Raw genomic sequence first — 14978 nt, forward strand, 5'->3', positions numbered from 1 at the left:
AACATTGTCACTAACGTTGGAATGGCTAAGAATGGCCACGTTAGAAGCCACGTTAACCTAGTTAACGTGGACTCTAACGTGAGATCTAGGGACACATTGGAACGTTAGTGAAAATGTTAAGTGTCACTAACGTTCTCGAAGTTTGGCAAGGCCACGTTAGAAGCCACGTTAACCTAGTTAACGTGGGCTTTAACGTGAAGCAAATAGGGGCACACTGGAACGTTAGTGACAATGTTGAGTGTCACTAACGTTCTCGAAGTTTGGCAAGGCCACGTTAGAAGCCACGTTAACCTAGTTAACGTGGGCTCTAACGTGAGGCAAAGGGGTACATTGGAACGTTAGTGAAAATGTTGAGTGTCACTAACGTTCTCGAACTTATACTTTCACTAAATGTTAACACCCCTAATGCCCTGAGCTAAAGTCTCTGCCCACTTAGCACTTTCTCTCTGCAAGTAAAGCCAAGCCCAAATGAAGAAAAGAACTGCTTCAAACTCAAGATCCAAAGGCCCAAGACTTGAAGAGCAAACTAGAAGCTAAGAAGAGTAGTATATATAGGAGTAGCTTTGAATTGAAAGGGAGTTCTGAAAGTTGGGAAAAAGAGAATTACTCTCTGTATTTTACTTTTCTCTGCAATTTCTAGTTCTATGATGTATTCTCCATCTTTATTTTCATTTTCAAGAGCTATAAACAACTAAACCCCTTTCATTGGGTTAGGGAGCTCTGTTGTAATTTGATGGATCAATACTAATTTTCATTATTCTTCTTCTATCTTTTCTCTTGATTTTACTTGAAAGCTTTCGATCTTCATCCCATTGAGTAGTTATCTTGGAAGAGAAGCTATTCAAACTTGGATCTCTTTTGAACCTTGAAAGAGGAATGAAGAGATCAAGCTAGAAATGCTTTCTCATGCTGGACCAAATTGGGTTTGGATGGGTATGTGACTATAACCCTCTTAATACTTGATTTGGGAAATGTATGTGGTATAATCAGTGACCATACTTCATCTCTTCTCATGAGCAATTGACCAAGGAATTGGCTATTGATCAAGATTTGAGAGATTGAATTGCAAGAAATTGTAATTCAATCACTTAAGATTGCCAAGGAGATCAATGAGTGCATTGATTGAGGAAGAGATGAAAATGAACTTGATCCAGAGAATTGCAACATCTCCTAAGCCCAATGAACTCCCCATCTCTGATCTTACCCATTCTCTTTAATTTCTGCCATTTACTTTTATGAGCAAATCCCCCATTCCCATTTACAATTCTGCAATTTATTTTCAGTCATTTACTTCCATTCCTTTAATTCTAGCATTTACTTTTCTGTTATTTACATTCCCGCCATTTTATTTTCTGCAACTCTCAACCCAAATTCTGGATTCGCTCAACTAGAACATTCTTCTAATTAAAGTTGCTTGATCAATCAATCCCTGTGGGATTCGACCTCACTCTATTGTGAGTTTTTACTTGACGACAAATTCGGTACACTTGCCGAAAGGAGATTTGTTGAGAGACAAGTTTTCCGTGCATCAAGTTTATGGCGCCGTTGCCGGGGATTGATTGTGCATCAACAATGATTAAATTGGAAGATCACTAGATTGAGCATTTTTATTTCTGTGAATTTCATTTTCTGTTTGAGTAATTTACTTTTTGTTTTCGTTAAACTTCTTCCCTTCCCCCTCTACTCTGTTGTTTTACTTTGTTATTTTTAATTCTGTTTACTAACCCACTAACTGTTCGATATATTGCATCACCCACAACTAACAGTAATTCTGACACAAATACTTTCAGCACCTATCTTTTCTTGCTTGCACTTGATGGTTGTATGACAGGGAGAAGAAGCGGGGCTTCAACTTCCTTCGATTCTGAACCTGAGAGGACCTTCCTTAGATTAAGGAGGGAGGCAAGAGGAAAGAAAGTGGTTGGTGCTGAGGAAGAAGAGGAATTCTTTGAAACAAACATGGAAGACAACATGGAAAACCATCATGAAGAAGAGGATCACAACCATGGGGGAGGAGGTAGAGCAAATCATGCTGGGGAGGATAGAAGAGTTTTGGGCTCTTACATCAATCCAAACCCAGGCAATTATGGAAGTAGCATCCAAAAGCCAACAATACATGCCAACAACTTTGAACTTAAACCACAGCTCATCACCCTTGTTCAGAACAACTGCTCGTTTGGAGGAGGTGTTCAAGAAGACCCCAATCAACATTTGACCACCTTCCTGAGAATATGTGACACAGTGAAGTCTAATGGTGTTCACCCTAATGCCTATAGACTGCTCCTATTTCCATTCTCACTTAGGGACAAAGCAGCCAAGTGGCTGGAATCCTTCCCAAGGGAAAGCTTGACAACTTGGGAAGACGTGGTGAACAAATTTTTAGCAAGATTTTACCCTCCTTAACGAATCAATAGGCTGAGAACTGAGGTTCAAACTTTCAGGCAACAAGATGGTGAGACTCTATATGAAGCATGGGAGAGGTTCAAGGACTTAACAAGGAGGTGTCCACCTGACATGTTCAACGAATGGGTGCAGCTGCACATTTTCTATGAAGGACTCTCTTATGAGTCAAAGAAGGCCGTAGACCATTCATCCAGAGGATCTTTGAACAAGAAGAAGACTATTGAGGGAGCCATAGATGTTATTGAAACAGTAGCAGAGAACGACTACTTCTATGCTTCCGAAAGAGGGAACACAAGAGGAGTAATGGAGCTAAACAATATAGATGCTCTGTTGGCCCAAAACAAGCTCATTACCCAGCAGCTGGCTGACCTCACCAAGAAGATGGAGATGAACCAAGTACCAGCAATCTCCACTTCATCAACAACCCAAGAAGGAGTGAATGAAGAAGCAGAGGGGAGTTAGGAGCAAGCCAACTACATTGGGAATTCACCAAGAAAAAACTATGATCCATACTCCAAGACCTACAACCCTGGATGGAGAAACCACCCAAACTTTGGGTGGGGAAGTGAGCAAAATCAAAACCAAGACCAGAGATGTTACAACTCCAACAACAATACTTCTCCACACGCCTATCAAAACCAAAACAGCATATCTGCTCTGAATCACCCATCAATTGATGACAAGCTCTCTAAGATCGAAACCTTAATTGAAGGAGTATGCAAAGACATTCGAAGCAGTAAAGCATTCAGAGAGGAAGTGCAGTCAAACATGCACAATCAAAATACTGCCATCAAGAAACTGGAGACACAAATTAGCTATTTGTTTAAGCAGCTTCCTAACCACAACTTTTGCTATGATGCCTATTCAAGCAAAAGGGAGGAGTGTCAAGCTATCACACTTAGGAGTGGGAAGGAACTGAAGGAACGTCCCTAAAAACCACAAGAAGAAGGCTCAAATGAAAAGGGAGAAGAGCAAGATGGAGTTCAACCTCCCACGCCAAGTCTGCAGAAAGAAAAAGGGATACCACAACTGAATATCTCAAGAGCTCCATATCCCCAGCAATTGAAGAAAAGGGAAGATGACAACCAGTTCTTGAGATTTTTGGAAATCTTCAAGAAGCTACAAATCAACATACCCTTTGCTGAAGCCATAGAACAAATGCCACTCTATGCCAAGTTTTTGAAGGAGCTAATGACTAAGAAGAGAAGCTAGAAGAACAATGAGACTGTGATATTAACCGAAGAGTGCAGTGCTATCATTCAACATAAACTACCGCAGAAACTGAAGGATCCTGGGAGTTTTCAGATCCCTTGTATTATAGGAGAAATCACAGTGGAAAAGGCTCTTTGTGACTTAGGGGCCAGCATCAATTTGATGTCAGTAGCTATGATGAGAAAGATGAAAATTGAGGAGGCTAAACCAACAAAAATGGCCCTACAACTGGCAGACCGATCGTTCAAATTCTCTCATGGGATAGTAGAGGATTTGCTGGTAAAAGTGGGAGATTTCATATTTCCAGCAGATTTTGTGGTGCTGGACATGCAGGAGGACGCCAAGACCTCCATCATCTTGGGAAGGCCATTCTTGGCCACTGCTGGAGCTGTCATTGATGTTCAGAAGGGTGACCTCACCCTGAGATTACACAAAGAAAAGATGACATTCAATGTGTTCAAGGCCATGAGTTACCCACCCGAACAATTGGGGGAATGCATGAGGTTAGATGCACTTGAGGATGAAGTGCAGGAGAATTTTGAAGAAGAAGAACCTGAAGAGGACGAGAGATTGGTGGAGGAAGAATCTGAATCAAGTGAAGAGGTGGCCACAGCAGAAATACCTATACCAGATGCACCAAAGAAAGGGAACGAAAAGTTAGAAGCACCCAAACTTGAACTCAAAGTACTGCCACCCACTCTCAAATATGCATATCTAGGAGAAAATGAAAACTACCCAGTAATCATAAATTCATCCCTCAGTCAAGATCAAGAGGACGAGCTACTCAAGGTGCTGTGGGAGCATAAGGATGCCATTGGATGGACCCTTGCTGACTTGAAGGGAATCAGTTCAGCCATATGCATTCATAAAATACTGTTGGAAGATGATGCCAAGCCATCCATTCAATCCCAAAGAAGGCTGAACCCAATCATGAAGGAAGTGGTACAGAAAGAGGTTATGAAGCTTTGGCAAGGAGAGGTCATATACCCAATTTCGGACAGCCCTTGGGTTAGCCCCATACATGTTGTGCCTAAGAAGGGAGGAATCACTGTGGTTACCAATGAGAAGAACGAGCTCATACCTACAAGGACTGTCACAGGATGGCGGATGTGCATAGACTACAGAAAACTCAATGAGGCTACACGAAAGGACCATTTTCCCCTTCCATTCATGGATCAGATGTTGGAAAGACTTGCAGGGCACGCATATTATTGTTTTCTCGACGGTTATTCAGGATATAACCAAATAGTGGTTGATCCGAGAGACCAAGAGAAAACCTCATTTACTTGTCTGTATGGAGTGTTTGCCTATAGGCGCATGCCATTTGGGTTATGTAATGCTCCTGCAACTTTCCAACGCTGCATGCTTTCTATCTTTTCAGATATGATAGAAAAATTCATTGAAGTTTTTATGGATGATTTCTCGGTATTCGGAGATTCCTTTCCTAGTTGCCTACATCACCTCGCCTTGGTATTGAAAAGATGCCAAGAGACCAATTTGGTCTTGAACTGGGAAAAATGCCACTTCATGGTGACAGGAGGAATAGTCCTTGGTCATAAGGTCTCTCACCAAGGCATTGAGGTTGATAGAGCTAAAGTAGAACTTATTGAAAAATTACCCCCACCCAGTGATGTCAAGGCAATTAGGAGTTTTTTAGGGCATGCTGGTTTTTACAGAAGGTTCATTAAATATTTTTCAAAGATAGCCAAGCCCTTAAGCAATCTCCTTATATCTGATACACCATTTATCTTTGATGAAACATGCATGCTAGCATTTTCACATTTGAAAATGAGGTTATCCTCTACTCCTATCATCTCCCCACCTGATTGGAACTTACCATTTGAATTGATGTGTGATGCATCTGATTTTGCAGTTGGGGCAGTGTTAGGACAAAGGAAAGATAACTTAGTTCGTGTGATATACTATGCTAGCAAAGTCCTTAATGAAACTCAAAGAAATTATACCACAACTAAAAAGGAGTTGCTAGCAATAGTTTTTGCTTTTGACAAATTTAGATCATACCTCATTGGTGCTAAAGTGATTGTCTTTACAGATCACACAGCACTTAAATATTTGTTTGCCAAGCAAGAATCAAAGCCAAGACTAATAAGGTGGATCTTACTGTTGCAGAAATTTGATATTGAAATCAGAGACAAGAAAGGAGTGGAGAACAAGGTGGCAGATCACCTATCCAGAATCCCTCATGATCAAGGTGGAGGAAATGATACAAATGTGAACGAGCTCTTCCCAGATGAGCAGTTGATGACAGTTCAAAAAGCACCATGGTTTGCAGATATTGCAAATTTCAAGGCAACTGGGGCATTACCTCCAGGGATCAATAAACATCAAAAAAGGAAGCTCATGAATGATGCAAAATACTTTGTCTGGGATGAGCCATATCTCTTCAAGAAATGTTCAGATGGAATCCTTAGAAGATGTATTTCGGAAGAAGAAGGAAGAGAAGTCCTGTGGAATTGCCACAGTTCATGTTATGGTGGGCACTTTGGAGGGGACAGAACTGCCGCAAAGGTGTTACAAAGCGGATTCTTTTGGCCCACCCTTTTCAAGGATGCCAAAGAACTAGTAAAAAGCTACAATGAATGCCAAAGATCTGGAAACCTGCCCAAAAGAAATGCCATGCCACAAAATTTCATCTTGGAACTGGAACTGTTTGATGTGTGGGGAATAGATTTCATGGGACCATTCCCAACCTCATATGCAAACAAGTACATCCTGGTAGCAGTGGATTATGTTTCCAAGTGGGTAGAGGCTATTGCAACCCTAACTAATGATAACAAGGTAGTCATGAACTTCCTCAGGAAAAATATCTTTAGCCGGTTTGGAGTCCCAAGATGCCTCATTAGTGACGGAGGGAGCCACTTTTGTAACAAACCACTAGAAGCTATCCTCCTACGATATGGGGTAAAACACAAAGTAGCCACACCTTACCATCCTCAAACAAGTGGGCAAACTGAGATATCCAACAGAGAGCTAAAGAGGATCCTGGAAAAGACTGTGGGTGCATCTAGAAAGGATTGGTCGAAGAAGCTGGATGATGCTCTTTGGGCATACAGAACAGTATTCAAAACTCCACTTGGAATGTCTCCATATCAACTGGTCTATGGGAAGGTTTGTCATTTACCACTGGAGCTGGAGCACAAAACTCTCTGGGCTATCAAGATACTAAATTTTGACAGCATTGCTGCTGGTGCAAAAAGGATCTTGCAGCTGCAAGAGATGGAGGAATTCAGGTCACAAGCCTATGAAAACACTAAGATGTATAAAGAAAAGGCAAAGAGAAAACATGACATGCATCTTGCGCCCAGAAGTTTTGAAAAGGGGCAGCAAGTACTCCTTTACAATTCTAAATTAAGGCTGTTCCCAGGAAAACTCAAGTCAAGGTGGTCCGGACCTTTCATGGTTACGAAAGTTTCACCATATGGCCACATCAAAATCACGGATGAAGGTTCAGAGAGGAATTTTACAGTGAATGGACAAAGACTCAAGCATTATCTGGGCAACATGGGGGAAAGTCCCAGAGTAAAGTACCATCTCAAGTAATTAAGGACTCGTCGAGCTAGCGACGATAAAAGAGCGCTCTGTTGGGAGGCAACCCAACCTCAGGTAGTTTGACTTTCATCTTTATTTCAATAAAAAAATTTCACAAGTCGTTTCTCCTGTATTGCAAGGAGCTAAGTTTGGTGTTCCACACCAGAACAATCCAAGAGTGATGGTATAATTCTAAGTTTGGTGTTCCACCAAAGGACATTGGTTAGAATTACACTCCACTCCAGAGGAACATTGCTATCTCCATCCAATCAAGAGAAACCACTTAGATGTAGTTAGACTATAGGTTATCATTGCTTTGTTGACAACAAGATATGGGGTTCTCTGCATATGTGTGATGTTTGGACTGGGCAAGGAACTAAGTTTGGTGTTCACACATCAAATTGAGTTCAAAAAGCACCAGCATACATGCAAGCTAACTATGTCTCAAGTGCTTTGGGAACAAGCAACTTCCAGTAACCTTGCAGAAACCTTATGAGGAAATGGTGCACCTCAACCCAAAGAAGCTAGGCAGTAAAAACTAGGATGATTACAAAGAGAGAGGGCAACCAGAAATCATCACCCAAAGGTTGTATTGTTACTTAATTCCATTGTATTCAGAATTGTTGAAAGTTGGAAGTCCGAATGCACTTTTGATTTGTAGTTACTCGTAGTTGAACCCTTTTTAAATTCTGTCTTTTAAGTTCTGAATAGGTCTATGTGTGCTAGTCTTTATGTCACTGCATCCTCCTTAACTTACTTGTAAGCTTGTCCATTTTAAATCAAATGAAGAAGAGAATGTTTATGTTTTTTTTAAAAAGACCAGAGTAGAGTTCATAATGTGGAAGTGCATTCATGAATCTTTGGGGTAGTCATAAGTTAGCTAAGTTGGTTCAACCACAAGGCTAGGAGGACAACTATCTATCCTGAATACTTGACTTTGGATCTACCCATGAGACTAAGTTAATAACAAGATCCTAAAAAGAGAAAAGGGAAAGAATAATGGAAGTGAAAAAAACAAAAGAAAAAGAGTAAGCAATAAGGCTAGGCACCAATGGTTTGGACCTTGAGACAAGTGTCTGTGGTGCTCCTGTGTGAGGGATCTACTTGGATGAATAAGCTCTCAGGGGTGCTTTATCACTTGGTAACTTGGGTTAACTAACCCGGGATTATCAGCTGAAAATCCATTATCAAGAGTAACCCTCACTACAGAACATTTAGTAACCCAAAGAGGTGCTGGACACCAAGGTCTCAAGAAAAGAAAATAAATAAACTATATGCCTGTGGTGTGTATGCATGGGGGAGAGACTTGAGGGAGTAAGTCCTTAGGGGTGCTTCAACACCTAGCACCTTGAACCAACTGGTTCGGGAGTGTTGGCGGAAAGCTTATCTTAAAGAGTTGCCCCCTTACAGAGCACTTAGCCTAAATAACACAAATAACCCTTGAAATAACAATAAAAGGATCAATGAATAAAAGTCTCATGGGATATAAACAAAGTAAGTGTTTAGGGACATGATAAAAGTCTGAAAGCCAGTAATGGAATGAACCTAAGTTGCTATGCATGAAACCACCATAAAATCAGTAACATGACTTCCACAAGAATGACTCATTCCTCTGGATATTCCATTCATCATTCTCTTGTTCTAGTACTTGCTTAGGGACAAGCAAGCTTTAAGTTTGGTGTTGTGATGCCAGGGCATCTTGGCCAGTTTCACTAACCTTTTCTTTACTGTTTTTAGGGTAGTTTCATGCATTTCTTTAGGAAATAAGCTAGTTTTGGGTAGATATTCACCTAAACCTTGATTCAAGCATACATTGTGCATTTTACATTATTTCATGAGCATTTTGCATGAATTTAGTGACAAATTGTATGCTGCATTACCCATGACTTGGACTAGAACTTTGATGCACTCTGTTGCTTAATTTCAGGACCAAAGGAAGCAAGGAAAGGGAGGTAACTTGCAAGGTTAATGAGAAAAGTGATTGCCAATAACACTCTCAAAGCCATCATTGCCCACGTTAAGAGTCACGTTAACTAAGTTAACGTGCACTCTAACGTGGAGAAGGGAAGTTGAGCCAACGTTAGTGACACTTAACATTGTCACTAACGTTGGCAAACACTCATGAGTGGCCACGTTAGATCCCACGTTAACCTAGTTAACGTGACCTCTAACGTTAAAGGGGGAAGAGAAGCCAACGTTAGTGACATTCAACATTGTCACTAACGTTGGCCTAAGGATGCAACACACCACGTTAACTCCCACGTTAACTTGGTTAACGTGGGAGCTAACGTGAGAAGTGAGAGTTGTCGACAACGTTAGTGACACTCAACATTGTCAGTAACGTTGGAAGCAACCACACAACCCCCCAAGGAGCCACGTTAACCTCCACGTTAACTTAGTTAACGTGGAAGCTAACGATGAGGAATGAATGATGAGCCAACGTTAGTGACACTCAACATTGTCACTAACGTTGGGATGGCTAAGAATGGCCACGTTAGAAGCCACGTTAACCTAGTTAACGTGGACTCTAACGTGAGATCTAGGGGCACATTGGAACGTTAGTGAAAATGTAAAGTGTCACTAACATTCTCGAAGTTTGGCAAGGCCACGTTAGAAGCCACGTTAACCTAGTTAACGTGGGCTTTAACGTGAAGCAAATAGGGGCACACTGGAACGTTAGTGACAATGTTGAGTGTCACTAACATTCTCGAAGTTTGGCAAGGCTACGTTAGAAGCCACGTTAACCTAGTTAACGTGGGCTCTAACGTGAGGCAAAGGGGTACATTGGAACGTTAGTGAAAATGTTGAGTGTCACTAACGTTCTCGAGCTTATACTTTCACTAAATGTTAACACCCCTAACGCCCTGAGCTAAAGTCTCTGCCCACTTAGCACTTTCTCTCTGCAAGTAAAGCCAAGCCCAAATGAAGAAAAGAACTGCTTCAAACTCAAGATCTAAAGGCCCAAGACTTGAAGAGCAAACTAGAAGCTAAGAAGAGTAGTTTATATAGGAGTAGCTTTGAATTGAAAGGGAGTTCTGAAAGTTGGAAAAAGAGAATTATTCTCTGTATTTTACTTTTCTCTGCAATTTCTAGCTCTATGATGTATTCTCCATCTTTATTTTTATTTTCAAGAGCTATGAACAACTAAACCCCTTTCATTGGGTTAGGGAGCTCTGTTTTAATTTGATGGATCAATACTAATTTTCATTATTCTTCTTCTATCTTTTCTCTTGATTTCACTTGAAAGCTTTCGATCTTCATCCCATTGAGTAGTTATCTTGGAAGAGAAGCTATTCAAACTTGGATCTCTTTCGAACCTTGAAAGAGGAATGAAGAGATCAAGCTAGAAATGCTTTCTCATGCTGGACCAAATTGGGTTTGGATGGGTATGTGACTATAACCCTCTCAATACTTGATTTGGGAAATGCATGTGGTATAATCAGTGACCATACTTCATCTCTTCTCATGAGCAATTGACCAAGGAATTGGCTATTGATCAAGATTTGAGAGATTGAATTGCAAGAAATTGTAATTCAATCACTTAAGATTGCCAAGGAGATCAACGAGTGCATTGATTGAGGAAGAGATGAAAATGAACTTGATCCGGAGAATTGCAACATCTCCTAAGCCCAATGAACTCCCCATCTCTGATCTTACCCATTCTCTTTAATTTCTGCCATTTACTTTTATGAGCAAATCCCCCATTCCCATTTACAATTCTGCAATTTATTTTCAGTCATTTACTTCCAGTCTTTTAATTCTAGCATTTACTTTTCTGTTATTTACATTCCTGCCATTTTATTTTCTGCAACTCTCAACCCAAATTCTCGATTCGCTCAACTAGAACATTCTTCTAATTAAGGTTGCTTGATCAATCAATCCCTATGGGATTCGACCTCACTCTATTGTGAGTTTTTACTTGACGACAAATTCGGTACACTTGCCGAAAGGAGATTTGTTGAGAGATAAGTTTTCCGTGCATCAGTGTACCGAATTTGTCGTCAAGTAAAAACTCACAATAGAGTGAGGTCAAATCCCACAGAGATTGATTGATCAAGCAACTTTAATTAGAGAAATGTTCTAGTTGAGCGAACTAGAATTTGATTTGAGATTTGTAGAAAATTAAATGGCGGGAAAGTAAATAGCAGAAACAGTAAATGCTAGAAATAAAGAGCTGAATGTAAATGGCGGAAAGTAAAGTGCAGAATCTTAAACGGGAATGGGGCAATTGCTCATAAAAGTAAATGGCAGAAATTAAAGAGAATGGGTAAGATCAGAAATGGGGAGTTCATTGGGCTCAGGAGATGTTGCATTCTCCGGATCAAGTTCATTTTCATCTCTTCCTCAATCAATGCATTCATTGATCTCCTTGGCAATCTTAAGTGATCGAATTCCAATTTCTTGGTAATTCAATCTCTCAAATCTTAATCAATAGCCAATTCCTTGGTCAATTGCTCATGAGAAGAGATGAAGTATGGTCACTGATTATACCACATGCATTTCCCAAATCAAGTGTTGGTAGGATTATAGTCACATATCCATCCAAACCCAATTTGGTCCAGCATGAGAAAGCATTTCTAGCATGATCTCTTCATTCCTCTTTCAAGGTTCAGAATTGATCCAAGTATGAATAGCTTTTTTTCCAAGATAACTACCTAATTGGATGAAGATCGAAAGCTTTCTAGTAAAATCAAGAGAAAAGATAGAAGAAGGAGAATGAAAACTAATATTGATCCATCAAATTACAACAGAGCTCCCTAACCCAATGAAAGGGGTTTAGTTGTTCATAGCTCTGAAAAATGACAACCAAGATGGAGAATACATGATGAAAGTAAAACTAGAAGTGCAGAGAAAGTAAAATACAGAGAGTAGTTCTATGCCAAAGGCTCCCTAAAGTTTTCCAACTCCCTAACTAATTCAAAGCTACTCCTATATATACTACTCTTCTCATCTTCTAGTTGGCTCTTCAAGTCTTGGGTATGGGCCTCTGAATCTTGAGTTTGAAGCAGTTATCCTTTTAATTGGGCTTAGCTTTGCTTGCAGAGAGAAAAGGTGAAGTATGCAGGGACTTTGACTCAGGACGTTAGTGGTGCCAACGTTAAGTGAAAGTGTGGGTTCGAGAATGTTAGTGACAATCACCTTTTACACTAACGTTCCTAACCCAAATATGATCACGTTGACTTACCTTTCCCAATAACGTGGAGAGTCCTTCCATGTCCCTACGTTAGAGTCCACGTTAACTAGGTTAACGTGGCTTCTAACGTAGCAGTGCCAATTCTTCGAGAACGTTAGTGACACTTGCCTTTGTCACTAACGTTCCAATGTGCCCCTATTTCCCACGTTAGAGTCCACGTTAACTAAGTTAACATGGCTTCTAACGTAGTCATGCTAGCCATCTCCAACATTAGTGACAAAGGTGAGTGTCACTAATGTTGGCTCATCATCTCTTTATCCACGTTAGCTTCCACGTTAACTAAGTTAACGTGGGAGTTAACGTTGCTCATGGTGGCTCTTGGTGGTTCACCCCAACGTTAGTGACAAAGGTAAGTGTCACTAACGTTGGCTATCAATTGCTCTCTCCACGTTAGCTTCCACGTTAACTAAGTTAACGTGGGAGTTAACGTGGCTTATGGAGGCTTGGCCAACGTTAGTGACAAAGGTGAATGTCACTAACGTTGGCTTCTCTTTTGCTTCTTAACGTTAAAGTCCACGTTAACTAAGTTAACGTGGCTCTTAACGTGGCCACTTATGAGCTTGGTCCAACGTTAGTGACAAAGGTAAGTGTCACTAACGTTGGCTCCATTTTCTTTCTTCCACGTTAGAGTTCACGTTAATTTAGTTAATGTGACTCTTAACGTGGGTTATGATGGCTTCGAGAGCGTTATTGGCGATTACTTTTCTCATTAACGTTGCAAGCTAGCTCCCATTCCACGTTAGTGGTCACGTTAGTTAGGCTAACGTGGCTGCTAACGTGGTTCTTCCTTGCTTCCTTTGTCCTGAAATCAAGCAATAAAGTGCATCAAAGTTCTAATCCAAATCATGAGACATGCATCCTCTAATTTGTCATATAATTCATGCAAAATTCTCATGAAATCATGTAAAGTGCACAATGTATGCTTGAATCAAGATGTAAGTGAATATCTACCCAAAACTAGCTTATTTTCTAAGAAAATGCATGAAACTACCTTAAAAACAGTAAAGAAAAGGTCAGTGAAACTGGCCAAAATGCCCTGGCATCAAGGATCCCCACATTTTCTTCTCTCCTCTTCACACCTTTTCATAACTCTCTTCCGCAAATACCCTTCACCAATCACCTCAATCACTCTTTCCCATCACCTCTTCACCACTCACATCCATCCTCTCTTCCCCATAAACCCCACCTACCTTCAAAATTTAAAATAATTTCCCTCCCAAACCCAACCCTAATGGCCAAACCCTACACCCCCCCCTCACTCCTATATAAACCCCCCACTCCTTCTTCATTTTCACACAACACAACCCTCTCTTCTTCTCCTTGGCCGAATACATCTTCCCCCATCTCCTCCATTTTCTTTTTCTTCTACTACTTTCTTTCTTCTTTTGCTCGGGGACGAGCAAATATTTTATGTTTGGTGTGGTAAAAGCATAGCCTTTTGTTTTTCCATAACCATTTATGGCACCTAAGACCAGAGAAACCTCTAGAAAGAGGAAAGGAAAGGCAATTGCTTCCACCTCTGAGTCATGGGAGATGGAGAGATTCATCTCAAAGGTCCATCAAGACCACTTCTATAAAGTTGTGGCCAAGAAGAAAGTGATCCCTGAGGTTCCTTTCAAGCTCAAAAAGAATGAGTATCCGGAGATCTGACCTGAGATCCAAAGGAGAGGTTGGGAAGTTCTCACCAACCCCATTCAACAAGTCGGGATCCTAATGGTTCAAGAGTTCTATGCAAATGCATGGATCACTAGGAACCATGATCAAAGTGTGAACCCGAATCCAAAGCATTGGCTCACCATGGTTCGGGGGAAATACTTAGATTTTAGTTCGGAAAATGTAAGGCTGGCGTTCAACTTGCCAATGATGGAAGAGAACGCATGCCTGTACACAAGAAGGGTCAACTTTGATCAAAGGTTGGACCAAGTCCTCATAGACATATGTGAGGAAGGAGCTCAATGGAAAATTGACTCAAGAGGCAAGCCGGTTCAATTAAGAAGGCATGACCTCAAACCAGTGGCTAGGGGATGGCTAGAGTTCATTCAACGCTCAATCATTCCTACTAGTAACCGGTCTGAAGTTACTATAGACCGGGCCATCATGATCCATAGTATCATGATTGGAGAAGAGGTGGAAGTTCATGAGATTATACCTCAAGAACTCTACAAGGTGGCTGACAAGTCCTCCACTTGGGTAAGGTTAGCCTTTCCTCACCTCATTTGCCACCTCTGTAATTCGGCTGGAATTAACATAGAGGGAGACATCCTCATTGAAGAGGACAAGCCCATCACTAAGAAAAGGATGGAGCAAATAAGAGATCATGGACCTCAACATGAGCATGAGGAAATTCCTCACCATGAAATCCCTGAGATGCCTCAGGGGATGCACTTTCCTCCACAGAATTATTGGGAGCAAATCAACAATTCCCTAGGAGAATTAAGTTCCAACATGGGACAACTAAGGGTGGAGCACCAAGAGCACTCCATCATCCTCCATGAAATTAGAGAAGATCAAAGAGCTATGAGGGAGGAGCAAGAAAGACAAGGAAGAGACATAGAGGAGCTCAAGAGCACCATTGGTTCTTCAAGGAGAGGAAGACGCCATCCTCACTAAGGTGGACTCA

At 41.0% G+C, this 14978-nt stretch overlaps 1 non-coding gene across 1 annotated transcript; it reads right to left on the minus strand.

The window, feature by feature from the left end:
- Nucleotides 1-2412: 2412 nt before the first annotated feature.
- Nucleotides 2413-2516, minus strand: LOC148545549 (small nucleolar RNA R71). Its single transcript, XR_015900465.1, has one exon. It is a non-coding gene; the product is annotated as a small nucleolar RNA R71 (small nucleolar RNA).
- Between the last annotated feature and the right edge of the window lie 12462 nt (nt 2517-14978).

This window comes from Arachis ipaensis, chromosome B9 (genome assembly GCF_059453495.1).
Source record: "Arachis ipaensis isolate K30076 ecotype BB chromosome B9, ASM5945349v1, whole genome shotgun sequence".
NCBI classification, from domain to species: Eukaryota; Viridiplantae; Streptophyta; class Magnoliopsida; order Fabales; family Fabaceae; genus Arachis; species Arachis ipaensis.